At 41.1% G+C, this 25,006-nt stretch overlaps 1 protein-coding gene and 1 long non-coding RNA gene across 15 annotated transcripts in view; one reads left to right on the top strand and one right to left on the bottom strand.

Moving 5' to 3' along the window:
• Positions 1-5,566, bottom strand: part of CFLAR (CASP8 and FADD like apoptosis regulator) — a 54,133-nt gene extending 48,567 nt beyond the window's left edge. For 2 of the 14 annotated variants that reach the window (NM_001435025.1, NM_001435027.1), the window contains 2 exon segments: positions 5,069-5,239; positions 5,427-5,566. The gene's annotated coding sequence lies outside the window, so the exon portion shown is untranslated. 14 annotated transcript variants of the gene reach the window in all.
• LOC146396078 (uncharacterized) overlaps positions 1-25,006 on the top strand; it is a 1,511,729-nt gene that overhangs the window by 634,754 nt on the left and 851,969 nt on the right. The window lies entirely within an intron of this gene.

The raw sequence follows: 25,006 nt of genomic DNA, 5'->3' as shown, positions 1-25,006 counted from the left end.
TCTTTTTCCTAGTTATAAAAAGCGCTACTTGCAGTTCCCGTCGTGGCTCAGTGGTTTACGAATCCCACTGGGAACCATGAGGTTGCAGGTTCGATCCCTGGCCTTGCTCAGTGGGTTAAGGATCCGGCATTGCCGTGAGCTGTGGTGTACGTCACAGACGCGGCTCAGATCCCAAGTTGCTGTGGCTACAGCTCCGATTAGACCCCTGGCCTGGGAACCTTCATATGCCATGGGAGCAGCCACAGAAAAGGCAAAAAGACAAAAAAGACAAAAAAAAAAAAGTGCTACTTGCATGCTGGAGGAGAATCTAGAAACTGGAAAAACATAAAGACGAAAATTAAAATTCCCTGCTTGCTTCAGCCCCATAACTATCTCTGGCACCTATTTACCTAATCTCCAGCTTCTGCTCTCCTGCTGTTTCCTCTAAGTTCCTTGACAGTCCTGGTGACAACTAACATTAAAAGAATAGACTCGGTATGCTGAATGAAGAGATTAATTAATTGATTATTTTATTCAATTCTGAATCAAGCTTTGATAATTCTTGTAGGAAATTTGGTTCATTCACCGGATAGTATGCAAGCAAGATTTGTCTTGCACTTACTCTTTAAAACAAAGATCCACTGGAGTTCCCTGGTGGCCTAGCAGTTAAGGCTAGAGGCACTGCTGTGTTGTGGGTTTGATCCCTGGTCCAGGTACCTCTGCATGCTATGGGCGTGGCCAAAAAAAAAAAAAAAAAAAAAAAACCCAAACCAAAGATCCCCTGACTTTAAAAACTACCTTTGAAAGCTTTAAGTAAAGTCCAAAAAAAAAAAAAGATATGTACGGGAAGTTCAAAGAAAAATCTCAAGAATTTCACAAGTGGAGGAGTTCCCATTGTAGCAGGTTAAGAACCCGACATAGTGTCCATAAGAATGTGGGTCAATGCCTAACCTCGATCAGTGGGTTGAAAGAATCGACATTGCTGCAAGCTTCAGGTGTAGGTTGCCAATGCAGCTTGGATCTGGCCTAGGCCAGCAGCTGCAGCTCCGACTCTACCCCTGGCCTGGGAACTTTCATATGCCACAGGTGCAGCTGTAAAAAGAAAAAAAAAAAAAGAATTTTACAAATGGAAAAAACTTTTAGTTCCTATTTGTAAAATCAGATGCTAGAAAGAAACCATAACCTCAGAAACCATTTTAAACCTTGAAAACAAGTAGCTGCCAGAAGATTTTTCAATCTGAGGTTATACAGATATAAATCACAATGGGTTCACTTCTTCAATTGAAGAGTTCACTGCAGACACAAACCGTCTTGACGATGCAGACGAATGTGCTATCAGATTGATGGAGCTTAGTGCTTGCATTAAGTACTGAATTAGCAAAGATAGCAATCCAATATCTAGAACAAATGGAACATTAGGAAGAAGCTCTTTGTCTGTCTTGCACAAAAACTTAAATGGCCAAGACAAAGTGGCTGAAAGTAGAGATCATCAGAACATAAATACAGGACAAGGTACAAAATGTGGAAAACGAAGCAGGTTTCATCTGGGAAAAGATTCAAGAATGAATATACATTCATTCATTCATATGTGCATAGGGATCAAAGAAATTATTTCTCTAAACTCAAAACTGAAGAGGGAGAAAAAAACATTTAGGGCATCTGAACAAGCAGATAAATGAAATGTAAATTACGGATACATACATTCTCCAAAACAAGAAAAGTGGTCATTAGAAGGAAAAAAAAAAATCTTTCATTAGAAACACTGATGCCAGAGGGAAGTGAAAGGATACATGAGAAAAGTAGAGCTATTGATAGAAAACAAACACCAATTACTCCGTATTCTGAAATACAATTGAAGAAACAGCATTATGCAAAATAAGCCTCCCCCAAAAGAGAAAAATATGTATTTTTAAGACACTTAATAAAACACTTAATAGACTATATTTGAATGTATAACTCTCTGGAACCATTGGTTATCTTAGAGAATGGACTCTTGCAGGCTTTCTCTATTTACTTGGCATATATTTTAACGCCAATAATTATAAGGCAACTCAACTAAAAATTTTTAAGAGAAAAAGTATTACAATACAGCGTGTGAAGTGCAATTCTACCTATGGTAAATGCAAAGATACGCCCCGAGTATAGGAAAGTACAAAGGAAAGGAACACAGGCAGGTAGGTTGTGAAGGTTTTGTAGAGCAAGTGACAGGCACTGAATATAAAGGAGAAACAGGGCATTACAATAGTAACAGTGTTTCTTACCTCACTGATTTATAGTAAGTAAAGCAAAAACAGCATTTGAATACACACTGCCCTCTGCAACATGTTTTCACTTCCCCAAGCTGGCTCAACCTGGCTTCCTCCCATCCCAGGCTGCCCAAAATCCAAGTTACCTTTGCAGGTAATTTTGCTCAGTTTCTCCGATGATTCTGAGCTTTGGGGAGAAACAAACAAACAAGTTCGGGTCCATTTCTATGTTCCCAGCACCCAAAACTCTACCTGGCCTTGAAGAGCTGAATATATGTTTATACAGAATTATACTGAATTAAAGGAAAGGAGGCACTTCAGTCCATAAACACGAGTTTAATTAGCCTTTGGGACCCTGCAAGGAAGAAAGGAGCAAACAGAATCCACCCCTGAGACTGTTAAAAGCGACAGACGCCTGGAGACTTGGAGTGCTGGAGATGAGACCCAAAGAGGCTCAAAGACGGGCCCGAAAACTTGAGACTCAATCCTTTTCTGCCGGGATCAGGGGACAGCGCTAAGCTTCCGCAGCCGAGGGCGGAGCCCGCCGGAAGGCTCAGCTCCGGAGGAGAGGGCAGCGTTCACGGTCTACTCACGCCCGGACAGCCGCGGGCTCTTCTCGCAGGATCTTGCCCGGAGCCGCACCCACCCTTGCCGGAGCCGGTTGGACCTGAGGCCCCTGAAAACCAGAGTTTGAATACCCTGGATAGGAGGAGGAACTGGAGGAGAAAATCACAAAAGCGAAGAGGCGGTGGCGGAGTCGCGCAGCGGGTTAAAGATCCGGCATTGTCAGTGCTGCGGCTTGGGTCGCTGCTTTGGCGCCAGTTCGATCCCTGACCCCAGAACTTCCGCAAGCCAGGGCGCGGCCACATTAAAAAAAAGAGAAAGAGGTGGTGATTTTCCAGGCAGACAGGAAGCCTCGCTACAAAACTTCGTGCTACAGAACCCTTGGCCTCCACACCTTAAAAACTCCACAGAAGCACACGCCAGTCTCCCTGGAAAGTAAACTCTCCCCCATGTGGGCAAAGAGCCCACGTGGCTCTGGGGGGAATTACGCGTCTGGCCAAGATCCAGTAAGTGTGGCCGCAGAGCCCCACCACCGCCACTGACAGCAACCCTGGGACGCGCGAGCACCCCAGGGACCAAACCTACTTCTATTTCAGCTGCCAATAAGCCCCTTTGCCACTGCGCAAAAAAAAAAAAAAACTGCCCGCGGCTAACCTCCCCCGCTCTCCGGACGCGCAAGACTTCCAGGAGGCAGAGGGCAAGGGGCACTCGGCCCCTGCGGTCCTGCAGGAGAATTCACCTTGGAAAGCGGGTGCCAGATGGTAAGTAATAGTGTTAAAGGAAGTGCAAATGTCGGTTACAAATAGAAATGTAAAGCAAGTTGTTAGTAGGAGCCATTTTAATCAGGACATCTAACCCAGAAGCTAAGTAAAGCAAGTGTTAACATTTTTAAAAATGCAACTTCTCTGGAGTTCCCCTTTTGGCGCAGCAGAATCGAATCGGAATAGTAACATGAGGTTGCGCTTTGATCCCTGGCCTCGCTCAGTGGGTTAAGGATCTGGCGTTGCCATGAGCTGTGGTGTAGGTCGCAGACACAGCTCGGATCCTGCGTGACTGTGGCTGTAGCTCTGACTCGATCCCTAGCCTAGGAGCCTCCATATGCCTGGAAACTTCCATATGCCACAGGTGCGGCCCTAAAAAGCAACTTCTGTATGGCAGCACACTCAAAATTCCCTTCCAAACCCAAGTCTTTTTGTTGTTGTTATTGTTTTAATTTTGGAGTTGGGCCAAGTTTTTTGCTTGGCAATGAAACTTTTTAAAGATTATTTAGGGGAACCACCAGAGGGAAATAACCCCAAAAATGCCGTTTCTCTTATCTGAAATCTCTTACCTGAAGCAGATCAAGCCCTCCAGAGCCCAGTCTTAGTTTTAGATTTGTCTGTGTCCAACAGGACGGTTTGTCTGTGTCCAACAGGATCCCTATTGGCAGCAACTCTCGTTGTGAAAACAATTCAATGAAACTAAGCAAGAGAGGTTGAACTTACTTCCTGTAAACCTTGAACCAAACAACTTGTTCTGAACTTTAATGGCCTCGGTTCTGTTGCATTCTACTGTCAATATTTAAAAAGAACATGCCTTGAACAAACGCGGCACCATCAAGCAAGGACACCCAGAAATCATTTTACATTTCCCAGTCACGTTGAAGGGCAAAGGGGGGTGGGGAGTTCGGGAGGAGGAACAAGCTATTTCAAGGCTTTACAAAAATTTTATCAATCAGTCATTCCTAACTTTCCCAAGGCAAGCTGCTCTTCCTGTTTGCCAAAACACACATTACATTGCTTTGAGAAATACGCACCCCTGACCTACTTCACCAGGCCATTGCGAGAGAGTAAAAATTCCTGCCTGGCCGGTTGCTTCCGCGCTCACACACACTACTGCACAAAAAGTCCTAGTTCTAATTTACTTTGCCAAGAAGACTGCCAAATCTTTTGAACAGGTCGCCCCCCAAATTAAGCAACTCTCAGGATGTTCTTAAGCAAAGTTTACAGGACACTGGGGACCTGCTCGAGGCGCGTTTCAGTCCACGGGGGCTGCAGGGTTGAGCAAGAGCCACTGGGTCTGCGCGATCGCGCGCAGGGACCACACCTGGGATCCCGGGAGACGCGGTGGCCCTTGGGAGGATCCGAGCGGGGGTCGGGGGTGCTCCGCCCACCCCTGGCCGGAGGAGCAAACCGGTGAAAAGAGCTCTTGGGCACTAAGCCACCAGCCAGAAGGCCCACCTCCCGAAGCCCTGCCGGGCACCCCCACCCCACCCCTCGCCCGGGCCCAGTTTGTGAAACCTCGAGTCGGGAGCTGAGGCGAGGAACGCGGAAGGCGGCGTCCCGGGCCTGGCATCCAACTGGGTCTGGGGAGGGTGGAGAGTTGCGGGATCCGACGCGGGCCCGTACAGTCCCTCCCGCGGCAAGGCTTTCCTCTGGCTGCGACCCCTTCTGCCTTCACTCCCGGGACGCCTGAAAAGCGAAAGAAAGATGGAGGCGGGGACAAAGAAACCGAAAGCGGACCTGGCGTTCCTGCCCCGTCCCGCATTCGTTCGCCTTGCTTATTTTCGACTTCCCTCTCATCCTACAAAAACCTTCACTCCACAGAACTCTGACCGTCTGACATTCACTGTGTTAGACCCAGGAGACCCCCACTTACCAGCCCTCTGAGGTGAAACACTCCGTGGCGCTACAGCCTCCCCGAGCGCCGTTTCCTGTTTATCACAGTGTGACTGGGTCGGCTGTGAACTCAGGGCGGCTGACCTAGCACTTGTCATTATGAGCAAGCACGGCCCATGTAAGTTTTAAATATATTTAAACTCACAGGAAAATTGCAAAAATTAATACCAAGAGAAATTCACCACCAGTATGACCTCAGGCGCTCCAGTGACCTAATGAAAATGATGAAAATTGTTTTAAGACCGGCAAACACAACAACTATTTACAGCTTCAGGAATGGAAGGGAGTTCCCGTCCTGGCTCAGTGGAATTTGACTAGTATCCATGAGGATGCAGGTTTGATCCCTGGCCTCGCTCAGTTTAAGGATCCGGTGTTGCCCTGAGTGTAGGTCGCAGACACTGCTAGGATCTGCGGTTGCTGTGCCTGTGGCATACGCTGGCAGCTGTAGCTCCTGTTTGAGCCCTAGCTTGGTAACCGTCATATGCCGCAAGTGTGGCCCTAAAAAGACAAAAATAAAATTTAAAAAAATAATAATAAAGTTTTTGGAGTGGTCTAAAAAGAGCAAACATCTATTCAGGAAAATCTAGAAAAAATTTCTAAGAAAGGCGAGAATCTGTGGTATTTCAACCATAGACCTCTTCCTCTGCCGTCTTCCCAATTCTTCCAGGCAGAGACCCCAGTCTGCCTTAAAACCCAGAACAATAGGACCCTCTCCCTAGGTTCCCAGTGGGAGGGACAAATAGCAATTCTCACCCTGCCCCTGGCAACCTGATACTGAGGCTAGGTGCTGGGTGAACATTGTTGACAGATGGAGGATTCTTTTTTTTTTTTTTTTTAAGGGCTGCACTTGCGGCATATGGAAGTTCCCCTGCTCCAACTGAATTGGAGCTGCAGCTGCCAGCCTATACCAGAGCAACACCAGATCCAGATCTGATATGGGCTTTGTAGGCTGGCTAGTTTGCAGGAGAGAATCAGAGATAAAGACATCTGAAAAAAGCTCTCCTGGAGTAAGACAAATATTAAACACTCACCTCACGACTATTGCTTCGAAGGGGCTAGGGTTTAATTGGATTCATTTGTAGGACAATATATGTTCCAGGGTATTTTTGAAAATAATAGAGCCATGGAACTCCTGTCATGGCTCAGTGGTTAACGAATCCGACTAGGAACCATGAGGTTGTGGGTTAGATCCCTGGCCTCCCTCAGTGGGTTAAGGATCCAGCATTGCTGTGAGCTGTGGTGTAGGTCGCAGATGTGGCTTGGATCCAGCATTGCTGTGGCTGTAGTGTAGGCTGGCGGCTACAGCTCCAATTAGACCCCTAGCCTGGGAACCTCCATATGCCATGGGTGCAGCCCCAGAAAAGACAAAAAAATAAACTAAAATAAAATAATAGAGCCACAAGCCAGCAAACAGTGGAATTTAACAGCTGGGTGTGGTCAGAGAATGAGAGGAAGGGAGTCCTACCCAAATTATTGTACTACCAGGGTGACAAATTCAGAAGAGTTTTAACAATATTTATGGGGTGGAGGTGGGGGTGGGGTGGGAAGAGAGAAACTTCACCAAAGTAATCCAGACACTAAATAAATAAACAAGCAAATAACAATAACAAGGCCGAAGGTGGGGGGGGTGTTAAGTGTGGAGGAAACAAGTACCCAGAGTTGCTACAATATATTATCCAATATATTATCTAAAATAATTTCCAGTCTCCAACAAAAAATTATGAAGCATGCAAGGAAACCGGAAAGTATGACCCATACATTGGAAAAATAGCAGACAACATAAAGTGCCTTTGACAGCAACAAGATATTGGATTTATCAAGAAAAAAATCAAAGTAGCCATTTTAGGCACATTGACAGAACTAAAGAAAAGCGTGATTAAGGTATGACAACAATGTCAAATCAAATAGAAATTATCAATGAAGAAAGAGATATTAAGCCCTTATAGCAGGGATGTGACTCAGAAATTATAAAAATGAACCAAACAGAAATTCTGGAGTTGAAAAGTACAATAACTGAAATAACTTCATTAGGGGCTTAAGAGGAGACTTGACCTGGCAGAAGAAAGAATGAGCTAACTTGAATCTAGATGGATAGGGATTATATAAGCCAAAGAACAGAAAAAATGTCAAGAGCCTGAGAAGTGTGGAACATCATTAAGCACACTCATGTATGCATAACAGGACTACCAGAAGGAGAGGAGAACAAGGAGCAGAAAAAAATATTCAAAATAAAAATGGCTACAAACCTCCCAAATTTGAAAAACTATAGCCTGTACATCTAGGAAGCTCAACAAATTCCAAATAGGATAAATACAAGAGATCAACAGACACAGTAGAGCAAAAAAATGCTGAAAGTCAAAGACAAGGAAGAAATACTAAAATTGTGGGGTTTGGGACAAGCCCACAGATGTGGAAGTTCCGGGGCCAGGAATCAAACCTACACCACAGCAGTGACCCAAGCTGCTGCAGTGATAATGCGGGATCCTTAGCCCACTGTGCCACAAGAGAACTCCTAAAGGAAGTTCTTTAGGTTGAAAGCAAATAACCCCAGGTAGTAATTCAATGTCATATGAAAAAAAAAAAAACAAAAACCACCAATAAAGGTAATTTATATAATTATGAGACAACATAAATGAATGTTTTTCTGATTCTTAACAGATTTTTTTTTTTTTTTGTCTTTTTGCTTTTTCTAGGGCCGCTCCTGAGGCATATGGAGGTTCCCAGGCTAGGGGTCGAATCGGAGCTGTAGCTGCCCATCTACGCCAGAGCCACAGCAACGCGGGATCTGAGCCACATCTGCAACCTACACCACAGCTCATGGCAATGCTGGATCCTTAACCCACAAAGCAAGGCCAGGGATTGAACCCGCAGTCTCATGGTTCCTGGTTGGATTCGTTAACCGCTTCGCCACAATGGGAACTCCCTTACCAGATTTTTTAAAACAATTGTATAAAACAATATAATGGACTGCTGTGCCTAAAACATGGAAATTAATATACATTAAATGTATTTGCTAATAACAGCATAGAGGAGGTGGATGGGAGCAAAGCTATATCAGGACAAAGAAATGACTACAGATAGTAAAGTAGTAATAGTAACAATGTATTGTTGGGTGTATAACATTAATTAATGTTTTATATATTGTCACTGCAGCAACTTGGGTCACTGCTGTGGTGTGGGTTTGATGTATGTATATACTATATCAAAATGCCACAAGAGGAGGGGAAGAGAGTAGAAGTAGATAGGAGTTATATTTTTAAATATAACAGGAATTAACTGATATAAATACAAAGCTGCTTCTGATAAGTAAACCCTAGAGCAACCACTAAAATAATAATTCAAATATATATAGAAGAAAAATATTTAGGGAAAATCATTAAAGAAACTGAGATAATAGAAAATATTAGAAGAATTTCCTTTTTTCTTTTTTTTCTTTCTTTTTTTTTTTTGTCTTTTCTGTCTTTTCTAGGGCCGCTCTGGCGGCATATGGAGGTTCCCAGGCTAGGGGTGTAATTGGAGCTGTAGCTGCCAGCCTATGCCAGAGCCACAGCAATGCCAGATCCAAGCCGAATCTGCCACCTACACCACAGCTCATGGCAGCACTGGATCCTTAACCCACTGAGCAAGGCCAGGGATCTAACCCACAACCTCATGGTTCCTAGTCGGATTCGTTAACCACTGAGCCATGACAGGAACTCCTAGAAGATATTTTCTTAATACAAAAAAAAAAAGAAAAAAAAGCAATAGAGGAGAAATAAAGGAACAGAAAAGACATTTGACAAATAGAAAACAAGCAGTAAAATGATACATGCAATCCAACTTTGTCAATAATAGTATTAAATGAACATGATTAAATAATCCATCCAAGGAAAGTTGGTTAGACTGCATTTTAAAAAATCTCTGATCCAACTATAATTGTATATAGGAGACACAATTTAGATTCAGAGATCCAAACAGACTGAACATAAAAATATGGGAAAAGATACCATGTAAATAGCAACCGCAACAACGCTGGACTGGCTCTATTAATATCAGTCAACACAGACTTTATTAATATCAGTCAACACAGACTTTACAAAATGTTACTAGAGGGAGTTCCTGACATGGCTCAGCAGGTTAAGAACCCGACAAGTATCCATGAGAATACAGATTTGATTCTCGGGCTTGCTCAGTGGGTTAAGGATCTGGCGTTTCCATGAGTGGTGCTGTAGGTCACAGACACACCTTGGATCCCATGTTGCTGTGGCTGTGGCGTAGACCTCAGTGAAAGCTCCAATTTGACCCCTAGCCTGGGAACTTCCATATGCTGCAGGTGTGGCCCTAAAAAGAAAAACAAATTTTTAAAAATGTTACTAGAGATAAAAAGGAACATCTTACAACAAAAAAAGTATCAATCCATCAGACAGATATTATCATTCTGGATACATATGTATATACCCAATAACAGAGTAGCAAAATATAAAGTAAAACAGAAAGAAATGAACAAGAAACCAGATGATTCAACAATGAGAGTTGGAAACTTTGCTATTCCACTTTAAATAATGAATAGAACAACTAGATAATCAACAAGGAAACAGAAGCCTTGAGCAAGGGTATAAACCAACTAGACCTAACTGACAGCTCTAGAACCCTCCATCCAACTACAGAATATACATTCAAGTGCTCTTGGAACATTTTCTAGGATACATCATCTGCTAGGCTACAAAACAAGCCTCAATAAGTTTAAAGGGATAGAAATAATGTATAGTGTGTTTTCTGACCACTATGGAGTGAAGTTAGAAGTCAGTAACAGGGAAAATTAGTAAAACTTACAAATATGTGGAAAAGAAATAACACACTCCTAAGTACCAGTAGATCAAAAAAATCAAAAGGAAAATCTGAAAATATTTTGAGATGAATGAAAATCGAGCATAGCATACCAAAACTTAGGAAGTGCAGTTAAAGCAGTACTTACAGAGAAATTTATAACTTTAATGCTTATATTAAGAAAAAGAAAGATCTCAAATCAATAACATAACCTTCCACCTTAACACGCTGGTAAAAGAAGAGCAAACTGAACCTGAAGAAGCCAGAAGAAAGGAAATAACAAAGATTAAAGTGGAAACTAATAATATGTAGAATAGAAAAATAGAGGAAATCAATTAAACCAAGAGGTGATTTTTTTTTCTTTGCTTTTTAGGGCCACACACTCAGCATATGGAGACTTCCATACAAAGGGTCCAATTGGACCTACAGCTGCCAGCCTATGCCACAACCACAACGCAGGATCAGAGCCACATCTGCAACCTACACCACGGCGCACTGCAATGCCAGATCCTTAACCCACTGATTGAGGCCAGGGATCGAACCCACAACGTCATGGATTTGTTTCCATTGCTCCACAACAGGAACTCCTATGTCAGAGAATATTTTGCCAAGGATTTCTTCCAGGAGTTTCATGATGTCATATCTTATGTCATATCTTATTTTTGTGTATGGTGAGAGGATATGTTCTAACTTCACTGATTTAAATGAAGCTGTCTAACTTTTCCAATACCATTTTCTGAAGACTGTCTTTTTCCTTGCCAGCTTTGTGAAAGATTAATTGACTGAATGTAGGTGTGTGGGTTTATTTAGGGCTCTCTATTCTATTCTGTTGATCCATATGTCTGTTTGTGTGTCCCCTTGGCTTTAGATGGCAGTCTTCTTGGGTTGTCTTCACATAGTCTTCGCTCTGTAGGCACACATCCTTAGTGTCTTCCCGCATAATTCTCTTTTTATGAGGACACCAGTAGTATTGGATTGGGGCCCATGCTAAGAGCCTCACTTCATTGCCTCCTTAAAGACCTGATCAGAGTTCCCTCATGGCTCAGTGAGTTAAAGATCCAGTGTTGTCATTGCTGTGGCATGAGTTTCATCCCTGGCCCAGGAAGTATTACATGGCAAGGGCATAGTCAAAAACAAACAAACAATACCTTATCTATGACAACAGTGACAATGTCAGGTACCAGAAGTTATGACTTTAACATATAAACTGGGGGTTGGGAATGGGGTGGGATAGGATTACAAGTCAGCCCATAACAAGAAAAGAACACTCCCCAACTGAGCCTATGAGACTATTACTACTATGGTACCCAAACCAAAGACATCACGGGCAAAGGAAAATACAGGGCAATATATCACACATGTGGATGCAAAATTCCCCAACAAAATACTTGCATACTGAATCCAGCAATGTATAAAAACAGTTAGCCACCATGACCAAGGGGAATTTATCCCAGAGTGCAAGATTGGTTTAACATCGGAAAATCAATTAATGTAATACATCAATCATATCAATAGAATAAAAAATAGAATTCACATGATTATTGCCATCTACACAGAAAAAGCATCTGACAAATTCCAGCACCGTTTCATGATAAAAAACAATCAACATACTAGAAATAGAAGGAGATTCCACCACTTTATAAAAGACTTCTAAACTTAGGAATAAGTTTAACAAAAGACTACAAAGTAGTGTGGTATTAGACTGGCATAAAGATACATAGATCAATGAGATAGAATTAAGAGCCCAGAAATAAACTGAAATAAGTATGGTCAACTGACTTTAGTCAAGAGTGCTGAGATTAACCAATGAGGGAAAAAATAGTCTCTTCAACAAATGGTGCTAGAGACAGATAGATGGATTTCACATGTCAAAGAGTAAAGTTGAACCACTACTTCATGATATTTACAAAAAATCAATTTAAAATGAATCAAAGACCTAAATGTAAGAGTTAAAATGATAGCATTCTTAGAAGAAAATATAGAGGTAAAACTTAATGATCTTGGATCTGGCAAAGGACTCTTAGATATGACCCCCTAGCCTGAGCCACAAAAGGAAAAATAGATAAATCCAACTTTCTCAAAATTAAAACCTTTCGTGCTTCAAAGGAAACAATCAAGAAAGTGAAAAGACAATCTATAGAATGCGAGAAAAAACTTGCAAATCCTCTAGCAATGAGAAACTTGTATTCAGAATATATAAAGAACTCCTATGGGAGTTCCTGTCCTGGCGTAGTGGTTAACAATTCCAACTAGGGACCATGAGGTTGCGGGTTCGATCCCTGGCCTTGCTCAGTGGGTTAAGGATCCGGCGTTGCTGTGAGCTATGGTGTAGGTTGCAGACGTAGCTCGGATCCTGTGCTGCTGAGGCTCTGGCGTAGGCCGGCGGCTACAGCTCTGATTAGACCCCTAGCCTGAGAACCTCTATATGCCGCGAGAACAGCCCAAGAAATGGCAAAAAGACAAAACAAACAAACAAACAAACAAACTCCTATGACTCAATTAAAGAGACAAATAGAAGAATTTTTAAATGGGCAAAGGATCTGAATAGACATTTCTTCAAGGAAAATATACAAATGGCCAATAAGCCAGGAAAAAGATATTCAGCATCATTAGTCATCCAGGAAATGCAAATCAAAACCACAGTGAAATACCATTTAATACTCAACAGAATGGCTAGAATCAAAAAGTCAGATAATAGCAAGTATTGGTGAGGATGTGGAAAAATTGAAACCATTATTTACTGCTGGTAGGGATGTAAAATGGAGAAATCACTTTGGAAAACAGACTGGCAATTCTTCAAATGATTAAATACAGAATTACTATATGAACTAACAATTCTATGTCTAGGTATTAACACCAAAGAAATGAACATACGTCCATACAAAAGTTTATATGCAAGGCTTATAGTAGTCTTATTCATAATAGCCAAAAACAATCCAAATGTCCATCAACTAATGAAAGTCTAAGTAAAATGCATTATATTCATACAATGAAATACTATTCAGCCATGAAAAGGAAAAAGTACTGATAAATGACAAAACAGGGGTGAATCTTGAAAACTTTCTTCTAATTTATATAAACTGCATATATAAACTCTAATAATTTAAAAAGAGAAATAAAAAAAACAAGAGTTCCCATTGTGGCACAGTGGAAATGAATCCAACAAGGAATCATGAGGTGGAGGGTTTGATCCCTGGCCTCGCTCAGTGGGTTGAGGATCCAGCATTGCCATGAGCTGTGGTGTAGGTTGTAGACATGGTTTGGATGGGGACGTTGGGCCAGGGATTGATTCATGGATGCTGGTCAGATTCATTTCCACTGAGCCACGATGGGAACTCCTCACTTCTTTTAGATGAATATTTTACTTGTTTGTAGATAACATGCTTTTATTAGAGTTCCCATGGTGGCTCAGTGGTTAACGAATCCGAATAGGAACCATGAGGTTGCAGGTGCAATCCCTGGCCTCACTTCAGTAGGTTAAGGATCCAGTGTTGCTCTGAGCTGTGGTGTAGGTCACAGACACAGCTCGGATCCCAAGTGGCTGTGGCTCTGGCATAGGCCACAGCTGTAGCTCCGATTCGACCCCTAGCCTGGGAACTTCCATAGCCCTCAAGGTGTGGCCCTAAAAAGGAAAAAAAAAAAAAGAAATTCAGAAAAAGTGCATGAAATATAGTACACACATTGATAAAAATTATACATCAAACATCTATGTCACCACCACCTGAAGCATAAAAATAGAAGCATCTCAGAGGCCTTCTGTGTGCCCCTCCCCACTCGTAACCCACTTCCTCCCCCTAGAGGTAACCACTGTCCCAACTTCACAGAGAATGATTTCCTTGACTTTGTAAGTTTTAGCACTTATATATGCATCTCTAAACAGTATAGCTTAGAGTTCCCTTCGTTGCTCAGTGGGTAACAAACCCGATTAGCATCCATGAGGATGTGGGTTCAATCCCTGGTCTCACTCAGTGGGTAAGGATCCTGCATTGCCAGGAGCTGTGGTGTAGGTCATAGATTTGGCTCGGATCCAGTGTGGCTATGGCTGTGGCTGTAGCCGGCTAGGGAACTTCCATATGCCGCAGGTTCAGCCCTACAAAGAGAAAAAAATTTTTATAAATAAACAGTATAGCTTGACAATTTTTGCACTCTATACGAACGAAAACAAACCGTATTCTTTTGTGACTTCCTTTTTATGTTCAGTATTATGTTCACTGAGATTCATTGTCTTCTATGTCAGTATAGTTAATTGGTTTTCATTACTGTCTACTACAAAATTCTGAGCATCTCAGTGTGTAATCTAGCTGAGCTATGTCCTTGGGAACCCCCATTGTCGGTATTTTCAGTTTTCCTTTTAAATTGGTCAGATATAGCAGAGATGACACTTCTCATCTCCTGCCTGCAGAGGAAAGGCCTGGTTTGGAGAGCTTCTAAAGTGGAGTAGGAAAAGATTGATGTTTTCTAATCCAGCTGACATACTTCATCTTAGTTGTATACCCTTGACCTGTTCCCTTTATTGAAATCCTTTCTTCCCTGGTTTCTAGGACATGGCTCTCTCCAGATTTATCTTCCACCTCTCAGATCTTTCCTTCTCCTTTCTTTACAGGCCCCCTTTCCTATGTTTGCCCCTTAAATATTGGTTATGTCTCTTGTCCCTCTTCTTTTGTCAACCAGGATTTAATTACCTCTTGTTCTAGTGATCATACATTCCTTTACTGTGTTTGTTTTGTTTTGTTTGGCTGCAGCCACAGCATGTGGAAGTTCCCTGGCCAGGAATCAATCCCACACCACAGCTATGACCCCAGCTGCTGCAGTGACAATGCCAGATCCTTAATCCACGTTGCCACAAGAGAACTCCACCTACTGTATTTTACTAGTTTCCATGTCCATCTGAGTTCCTGGCATGCTGAGCTTCTATCTGTCATCTGTCTTTGTGAAGCACTAAATGAACGTGTTGAGTACAGAATGTGACAGAGAGAGACAGTCAAGGTCGGAGGACAGAAAAATCATCAGGGCCCAAAGGCTACCAGCTGCTTCAGCAATGTCCCAGGCCTGGAGGAAGATGCTGACACAGATGGAGGTCAAGGCTAGGTACAGATGTATCATTTCTGTGTCATCCTGCTGCTGCTGCTTACTCGTGACAAACTACTTCCATGCTCTTACTCCATAGCAAGGAGCCCTTTCCCAACATGAAGTAAATGCTCAGGCACCCTAATTTTCCTTTCTTTATGATTGAACATTTTCTAATGAAATGTTAAGGCAGAAAATATTGCGCTATGTGTAAGAAGTCAGACACCAGGAGTTCCTGTTGTGACTCAGCAGAAATGAACCTGACTAGTATCCACGAAGATTAGGGTTCGATGATCCCTGGCCTTGCTCAGTGGGTTAAGGATCCAGCATTGCCATGAGCTGTGGTGTAGGTCACAGATGCAGCTCGGATCCCAAGTTGCTGTGGCTGTGGCATAGGCTCGCTGCTGCAGCTCTGATTTGACCCCTGGCCTGGAAACTTCCATATGTTGCAGGTGCCCCCCCAAAAAGCAAAATAAATAAATAAATAAAGTGGTAACTATCATTTTATCCTGAACATATTCACATGTCTCACCCCTTTTTTGCAGTGCCCACATCATGCGGAAGTTCCTGGTCCAGGGATCGAACATGATAAATAGCCTTAGACCAGTGATGTGAAATGACTGACCAATCAATCTGTCCTATCTAAGCTTTCCTTTTGTACAGGAACTGAATGAACTACAGACACAGTGTCTCTGGATCTTTGCCAGAATATGAAGTTTAGTGTCTGCTCTATTCTAGACTCCTTAAATGAATCGGATAAAATGTGAGATCCAGACTTAGGCAGTACCAGCTGTCACAAACTTTCATTCAGATGGCCCATCATTTACTGTCCAGAATTGTCTCATTTATTTTCTCTGCCTACCTGGCTTAATGATTCCATTGAATCTGACTTTATTTTATTTTATTTTTTTATGGACACACTCATGGCATATGAAAGTTCCTGAGCCAGGGAATGAATTTGAGGCTCAGTTGCAACCCGTGCCATGGGTGCAGTGATGCCAGATCTCCTTTAACCTACTGATCTGGTGGGAGATTGAGCCCACGCCTCTGCAGCAACACAAGAGGCTGCAACTGGATTTTTACCACACTGTTCCATCAATCCGATCCCCCTGAATTTTAATCTATGCACACATTCTTTGTAATTACACAATCCGTTTAGACAGGTTTTTCTGCCTTTGGCTTTCCACACTCTCTCCAGACCTGATTTGGTAAATGCCCTCTACCCCAGTTCTCAGGAGTTATGCCAGATTGGCCACCCACCATTCCTACCTGTTTTCCCATGAAAAATTTCTAAGAAATTTTAAGGGAATAGGTCTTAAAGTGTTTTTTTGTTTTTTGTTTGTTTGTTTTTGTTTTTTGGTCTTTCGTCTTTTAAGGGCCAGACTTGTGGCCTATGGAAGTTCCCAGGCCAGGTGTCAAATCAGAGCTGTAGCTGCCAGCCTACACCACAGCTCACAGCAACACCGGATCCTTAACCCACTGAGCGAGGCCAGAGATCAAACCTGCATCCTCATGGATGCCAGTCAGATTTGTTTCCACTGAGCCACAATGGGAAGTGCTGGTAATTGTTTTATAATATACACATATACCCAATCATCATGTTGTACACCTAAAACAAATACAAGGTTGTACATCAATTATAGATCAATAAAAAACATTTCCAGAAATAATTTAAGCTTTCTAACCATGTGGCCAAACTCTAGGTAGGCAGTGTTGGAATCCACCTGCATGCTGTGAAAATTTCATCAGAGTTTCTGCAGCTGTGGCTCAGAGTTAATTCCTGGCCCGGGAGATTCCATATGCCTCAGGTGCAGCCAAAAAAATGAAAAAAAGTTTCATCACGTTGAAAGTTGAGAATTTCAATAGCATTTTCTGTATAAATTTAGAGCCTGAACTAAAATATGTCTTCACATCAAATATGCTTTCTGAGAAATACTGTATTCTTGTGGTTTCATTCACAATTGAGCAATAAGAAGTAGTGCTATTGGCACAAATACTAATTCTACAACAGGCAGCTTTGTAGAAATAAAGTCGAAGAAAGTATTTTTAGACTTTTGTATTACTGAAAAAATTAAACTTTTGGAATTTCTAGTTTCTTCAGTTGTCATTAAAAAATTAGCCTTGGGAGTTCCCGTGGTGGTGCAGTGGAAACAAATCTGACTAGTATCCATGAGGATACAGGTTCGATCCCTGGCCTCACTCAGTGGGTCAGGGATCCAGCATTGCTGTGAGCTGTGGTGTAGGTTGCAGATAGAGCTCGGATCCTGTGTTGCTGTGGCTGTGGCGTAGAACGGCAGCTGTACCTCCAATTCGACCCCATATGCCATGAGTAAAGCCCCAAAAAGACAAAACAAACAAACAAACAAAAAAACGGATTTTAAAAATATTAAGTAAAATTATGGAGTTCCCATCGTGGCACAGTGGAAACGAATCTAACTAGGAACCATTAGGTTGCAGGTTCGATCCTTGGCCTTGCTCAGTGGGTTGAGGATCCGGCGTTGCCCTGAGCTGTGGTGTAGGTGGCAGATGCGGCTCGGATCTGGCTTTGCTGTGGCTCTGGCATAAGCTGGGGGCTACAGCTCTGATTAGACCCCTAGCCTTGGAACCTCCATATGCCACGGGAGCAGCCCTAAAAAGACAAAAAAAATTTTTTTTTAAGTAAAATTATGTTAAACATGTTCAATTCAATTCAGCAAATATTTATTGAGGGTTTCCTTTTCATAAAGTGTTGTGAAAGAAAAATTGTGTAATTGTGTATGAATTGTTTAAATGAGAATTTACACTCACTGTAAGAATTGTGATAAAATCTTTATTAAAAAAAGAATTAATGAACAGATATTTTTCCAAAGAAGACATACAGATAGCCAACAGGTAGCCAACAGGTACGTGAAGGCACTCAACATCACTAATCATTAGGGAAATGAAAATCAAACATAATGAAAATCAAACATAATAGCCATTTTATTGTTAAAATGGCTATTATGAAAAAGAAAAAACACAAAATAATAAGTGCTGGTATGGTCATAGAGAAAAGGGAACCCTCAGGGACAACTGGTGGGAATGTAAAATTGGTCCAGCCACTATGGAAAACTGTATGGATGGTCCTCAAAAAATTAAGAATAAAAATACTATATCATCCCGCAATTCTGGGTATTTATCCAAAAAATAAAAATAAAAACACCAACTTGGAAAAGTACCTGCACCCTCCTGTGTTCCTTGCAGCATTATTTATAATAGGCAAGATAGAGAAACAGTCGTAGTGTCCAACCACAGATGAATGATGAAGGAAAATGTGGTGTGTGTATGTACAATGGAACATTATTTAGTCATTAAAAATGAAATCTTGCCATTCACGACAACATGAATGGGTCTTGAGGGCATTGTGCCAAGTAAAATAAGTCAGACAGAGAAAGACAAATACCATGTGATTTCACTTACATGTGCAATCCGAAAAGAAAAGAACCCCCCGCCCCCGCCCCAGCCAAGCTCTTAGCTACAGAGAAGAGATTTGTGTTTGCTGGAGACAGAAGGAATGGGTGAAGGAAGTCAAAAGTACAAACCTCCAGTCGTAAAATAAATAAGTCACATGGATGCAATGTGCACCATGGCAGCTATAGTCAGTAATACTGCACTGCATATTTGAAAATGGCTGAGAGAAAATCTTAAACGTTTTCATCTTTTTTTTTTTCTTTTTTTTTTAGGACTGCACCTCTGGTGTATGGAAGTTCTCGGGCTAGGGGTCTAATCGGAGCTTCAGCTGCCGGCCTACACCACAGCCACAGTAGCACCAGATCCAAGCTGCATCTTCAACCTATGCTGTAGCTTGAAATAATGCCGGATCCTTAACCCACTGAGTGAGACCATTGATCGAACCTGCATCTTCATGGATACTACTCAGGTTCTTAACCTTCTGAGCCATGAAGGGAACTCCAAAAGTTTTCGTCTTAAGAAAAAAAAAATTTTTTTCACTGTGTAGGATGTTAGATATAAACTAGACATGTGGTGATTTCACAATATGTACAAATATCAAATCATTGCATTGTACAGCTGAAACTAATGTAATGTATGTTAATTATATCTCAATAAAAAAAACCTGAGTTAAGTCCAAATTAAGCATTTGTTGAACATTTATCACATGTAAGGCACCATGTAGGAGATAAATTAATAAATAAGGCAAGATGTTTTCGAGAATTTATAACCTGCTAACCTGTGGCCTTCTGAGATGGCCCACACTCTGTGAAGTGTTTCTCCCAGGATTACTCTCTCACCTTTTGAGACAGACCACACTTTGTCTATCACTCTCAATAAACCTTTTTTTTTTTTTTTTCTAGGGCCACTCCCTCAGCATATGGAGGTTCCCAGGCTAGGGGTCTAATCAGAGCTACAGCTACTGGCCTACACCACAGCCACAGCCACAGCAACACGGGATCCGAGCCACATCTGCAACCTACACCACAGCTCATGGCAACGCTGGATCCTTAACCCACTGAGCGAGGCCAGGGATCGAACCCACAACCTCATGGTTCCTAGTCAGATTTGTTTCTGCTATGCCAAGAAGGGAACTCCAATAAATCTACTTCTTACCTATCACTTTGCCTCTAGCTAATTCCTTCTGTGCTGAGACATAAAGAACTTCAGTAAGTCTCAAAACCAGGTATGTGATTTTAATTAAAAAACAAAACAAAACAAAACAAAAAAACACACAGGAGTTCCCATTGTGGTGCAGTGTTTAACGAATCTGACTAGGAGCCATGAGGTTTCAGGTTTAATCCCTGGCCTCACTCAGTGGGTTAAGGATCCGGCATTGCCGTGAGCTGTGGTGTAGGTCAAAGACTTGGCTCGGATTCTGCATTGCTGTGGCTGTGGTATAGGCCGATGGCTACAGCTCTGATTAGACCCCTAGCCTGGGAACCTCCATATGCCGAGGGTGTGGCACTGAAAGGACAAAAGACAAAAACAAACAAACAAACAAAAAAAAACAGTGGATTCAAATCGAAAACTGGGTTTGGGTGGAATTCAAGTTTCAATCTGAGTTTTTCAGTTTCAAGATGAGCCAAAGCCATCTGGAATTCATTGACCGAACTAGTGCTGATTGAGCATGACTCTGTGCCAGGAACTTCCTGGCAGGCTGGGAACACAGCAGGGAGCAAGGCCCTGTAGGTCCAGACTGCTTGCTCTGTGGGTATTGGGCTCTGCACAAGCTACACTACATACCAATATTAAAAGAAAAAAAATTTATAACCTGCTAAAAATAAAGCAAGTATAAAAATACCTGAGTTACAAGATAAGGCAAGATACGTTTTAGTAGGATGGTACAAAGTTCTCTGCAATTTATAGGAGGGAAAGATTATTAGGGGAAAAAATGTTTGGTTGGCAAAATATACTGAATGTGGACAAACTGTCTCTGGTTACTGCCATGTAGAGAAAAGACCCACGACTAGGGATAATAATCCTGCACCAATAGGTAAGTACCAAAAGGAGAGAAATTTGTTTGTCTTATTCATTGATGTAGCCTGTGTGCCATGAAGATACTTGGTACATAGGAAGGGCTCACTAAATATTTAAGCGAATGAATATAATTGGAAGAAAAGGATCTGAGATGTCTGACTCTTTTCTAGCTCCATGAAGCTTCTTGCCTCAGACTTCAGAAGAAATTTGGGCAAACATGCCCAGTTATTTGCATGCAGGGAGTCTGTTTCTTGAAAGTTTTTTTTGTTTGTTTGGGTTTTTTTTGTTTTGTTTTGCTTTTTAGGGCTGCAGCCCAGGCACCAACTCATCATCAAGTAGAGAAAAGTTATATATCATGTGTTAGAAAGCTTAGGCCTGGAGTTCCTGTCGTGGCTCAGTGGTTAACAAACCCGACTAGTATCCATGAGGATGCAGGTTTGATCCCAGGCCTTGCTCAGTGGGTTAAGGATCCATCGTTGCCATGAGCTGTGGTGTAGGTCGCAGACACAGTTTGGATCCCATTTTGCTGTGGCATAGGCCAGCATCTGTGGCTCAGATTCGACCCCTAGCCTGGGAATCTCCATATGCGGTGGGTGCAGTCCTAAAAAGACAAAAAAAGAAAAAAAAAGAAAAGAAAGGAAAGTTTAGGCCTAGAGCAGTTCTAAACATCCTTGCCAAAGGACTGGGGAAGTGCTCCCAATCCTGGAATATGTGTGTGCCTCCATCACCATCACAGGCCTTTTGTAAATGATCTCACTTTCCTGATAGGCAGTTGGAACTCATGAAGCCTCTTAGACATTGGAAAATACGTGTGCCTCCCCAAGCCTGTATTCTGAGTCATTGATGAAATGTTCATCTGTGACAAATCATCTCTATTACCCCACTTATATATTTAGATTTCTAATTGTGAATTAATTCATTCAGCAGACACTGCCTAAACACCTATCACACAGGTACCATCCCTGACTTCAAGGAGGCCAGGTATGGGGAGTTAGACACATAAATGGATAATTATGATGTATTATAAGTGCTATAAAAGAAATATGCCTATGATTTAAGACTGTAAAAATGTTTATTTACTTATGAATGTAGAAATTCATTTATTAGAGTTATAATCACTGAAAAACCCAACTATAAGGAAGCATTTATAGGACACAAATAATGGAATAAATACCTTGAGTTAATTACTGTGTTGTTATATGAATTATAATATGTTTCCTTTTTGGAATGTATTTAGCATCTACAGATGTAGTTTTAGTTTTTAATTATGTTTCACTAGAAAGTCTGATCTAAATATATGATCCAGTTTTAAGCTTTTATATCTGTACTAAGCTCTCATGCTTTTGGATTCTGTTACTGTCACATGGGACTTCCAGGTCCAGGTGATACCACTGCCTGTGAACCTGATTCTTCCTCAGTAAGATGATTCCATCTGTGCTGATACAGGGACTCTTTATTTTTAGGACAGTTATTGCTATGGTTACTGTGAACCACAGAGTTGGCCTTCAGTACTGTGTCCCTGAACAGTTAGTATTTTCCACAGAAATTCTGTAGCAACAGAATAAATGAAATAAACTGTATCATACATATGGTGCAAAAAAGCTATCATCACAAAACATTCACTTGATTGTGTGATTCATTTGAATGCATAATGCAAAGATTTAAAAGAATCTCTTTGCTCTTCTACAATAAGGTAAAAAAATGTCTGACCAATGCATTTAAAACAAATGCATTTAATTCAGAGCCATTTTTTTATTAACCAAAATAGGAAATAATCTGAATGACCATTAACAATAGACTCAGTATATACATTGTGATACATTTGACAATAAAATACTGTGTATCTATGAGAAAGAAACTAGCTATTGGCCTAATCAGGCATCTTGCAAATGTAACATTGAATAAATGAGGGAACACATCCAAAAAAACCAAAAATAACCAAAAAAAAATGCGTTTAGAAAGATGTTTAATTAATTACCAAACGAGCAGGAGAATGTAAGTTGAATGTTGTTATTATTTCCAAATCCAGGTTGGGAATTGAGTAATTAAAATTAAAAGACATGGGAGTCCCCATTGTGGCTCAGCGGAAAAGAACCTTACTAGTATCCATGAGGATGCAGGTTCAATGCCTGGTCTTGTTCAGTGGGTTAAGGATCCGGTGTTGCTGTGAGCTGTGGTGTAGGTGGAAAACGTGGCTTGGATCTGATGTTGCTGTGCCTGTGGCGTAGGCTGGCAGCTGTAGCTCCTATTTGACCCGTAGCCTGGTAACCTCCATATGCCGTGGTTACAGCCCTAAAAAGACAAAAAATAATAATAAAATAATAATAAAATTAAAGTATATAGAACATTTGCAGGGGATACTGAATGCTTTACTCATAATGATATTTAATTAATGATGTATGAATACTATAATTGGTAAAAATATAAAAGAAAATTTTGCTTTTAAGTCATAATTTGCCTTGCAGAGCACTGTTTGGAACATTATTAAGAATTATTATTTCAGTTTTCAAACACAAAATAAAATGTATGACTTTTCCAAATGTCACAGAACCTTCCGATTTACATCATAACCACATATAATAATGTTCTTATTTTGCAACGGATTTCCAGAAACATAAGTCTTTAGCAATAACCACAATCCTTTTTAGTTAGTTTCATAATTTGGGGCCACATTTCAAAAGACTTACTTTAAAGTAAAACTCTTTGCCCAGATCCTTTCAAATAGAGTCATTGGCAGGTAATGCAATTTTCACTAGGTGGTCTAGTTTCTGAGTTCCAAAGCTGATTTTCAGCCCCAAAACAAAAATAAAGACAAAAGGGGAAAAACCCTGTTTCCCTCTGCAAACTGGGTTATGGAGGTAAGTCAGGATTCACGTGGAGGATTCCACTCTCAGTAGTACAACTGCTTCATGTGAATAACTTGAAACTCTAGAGATCCTGAGAACTCATGAGGATTATATCAAATTTTGAAACACATCTTGCCAACTGAGTAAGAGGCCATTATGAAGCAACATTTAATTTTTGTTGCTAAAACTAGCTGGAAGCTCCTATTGCAGCTTAAGAAGCTGACGGATTTTCTGTGAGGATGTGGTTTCCATCCCTGGCCTCGCTCAGCGGGTTAAGGATCTGGTGTCGCTGCAAGCTGCAGCATAGGTCACAGATGCATTTGGATCCAGTGTTGCTATAGGCTGGCAGCTGCAGCTCCTATTCAACCCCTAGCCCAGGAACTTCCATATGCCACAAGTGTGGCCATAAAAAGCAAAAAAAAAAAAAAAAAAAGTATAATAAAAAAAGAAAAAAATACACTAAAAATCTGGTGAGTCTTTTGTTTTCTTAATTTTTATTTTAATTGGAGTATAGTGGATTTACAGTTTTGTGTTAGTTTCAGGTTTACAGCAATGATTCAGTTATACATATACATATATTCATTCTTTTTCAGATTCTTTTCCTATATAGGTCTGATGAGTCCTATGAATGCTATTTTTTTTTTTTTTTGGCCATGCCTGTGGCATGCAGAAGTTCCCAGGTCAGGTATTGAACCTGCACCACAGTAGTGACCCTAGTCACAGCTGTGACAATGTTGGATCCTTAACCTGCTGAGCCACCAGGGAACTCCAAATGCTATTGAATACTTTGAGGAGAAAGTACATTCAATCCCCATCCTTAACATTTTATATGTAATATATAAATATATCATCTACATTAAGTACACAAATAAGGAAATTAAGGGTAATACAAAAATTAAACATAACTTTCAATGTTTTCCTAATCATGATGACTACATGCCATTTTTTCGTTAATATATCAGATTTATACACTCTTAAGACAATACAGGTGCATTACACTGATAGTGGATCCAAGTCCATATTTTAGTCTTTTTTTTTTTTTTGGTTGAATATTTTCATGGTTAGATAACTGTATTCACCTGGTAATGCTGCTGACAAAGAGTTCATAATTTATTTTCTTCTTGTTTTTTTGCTCTTGCATATCAGTATTAGCTCCAATCAGCAGTTTCTTTGTAAAAGTCTTTTTAAGGCACTTATCCACTCCACAAAAGTTAGTTAAAGCAAATTCCACAAACCCAAATACATATAAATTACAATCTGTAGCAGTTCACTGAAAAGTCCCTTTGTTCTCATCTTTGGAGGGTGGAACTCCTGCTTTCCCCTCAGGACACCTTAGTTACCAAAAATTCTATGTGATCATTTGGTATGCACCAAATAAAGGAAAACTCTGCTA

This window comes from Sus scrofa, chromosome 15 (genome assembly GCF_054392235.1).
Source record: "Sus scrofa isolate SSC_HxYL_T2T_F1_AM1 chromosome 15, Sscrofa_HxYL_maternal_Yorkshire_Landrace_v2.0, whole genome shotgun sequence".
NCBI classification, from domain to species: domain Eukaryota; kingdom Metazoa; phylum Chordata; class Mammalia; order Artiodactyla; family Suidae; genus Sus; species Sus scrofa.
Note: the sequence above shows the minus strand (reverse complement) of the source record. Positions and strands in the feature narration are given on the sequence as shown.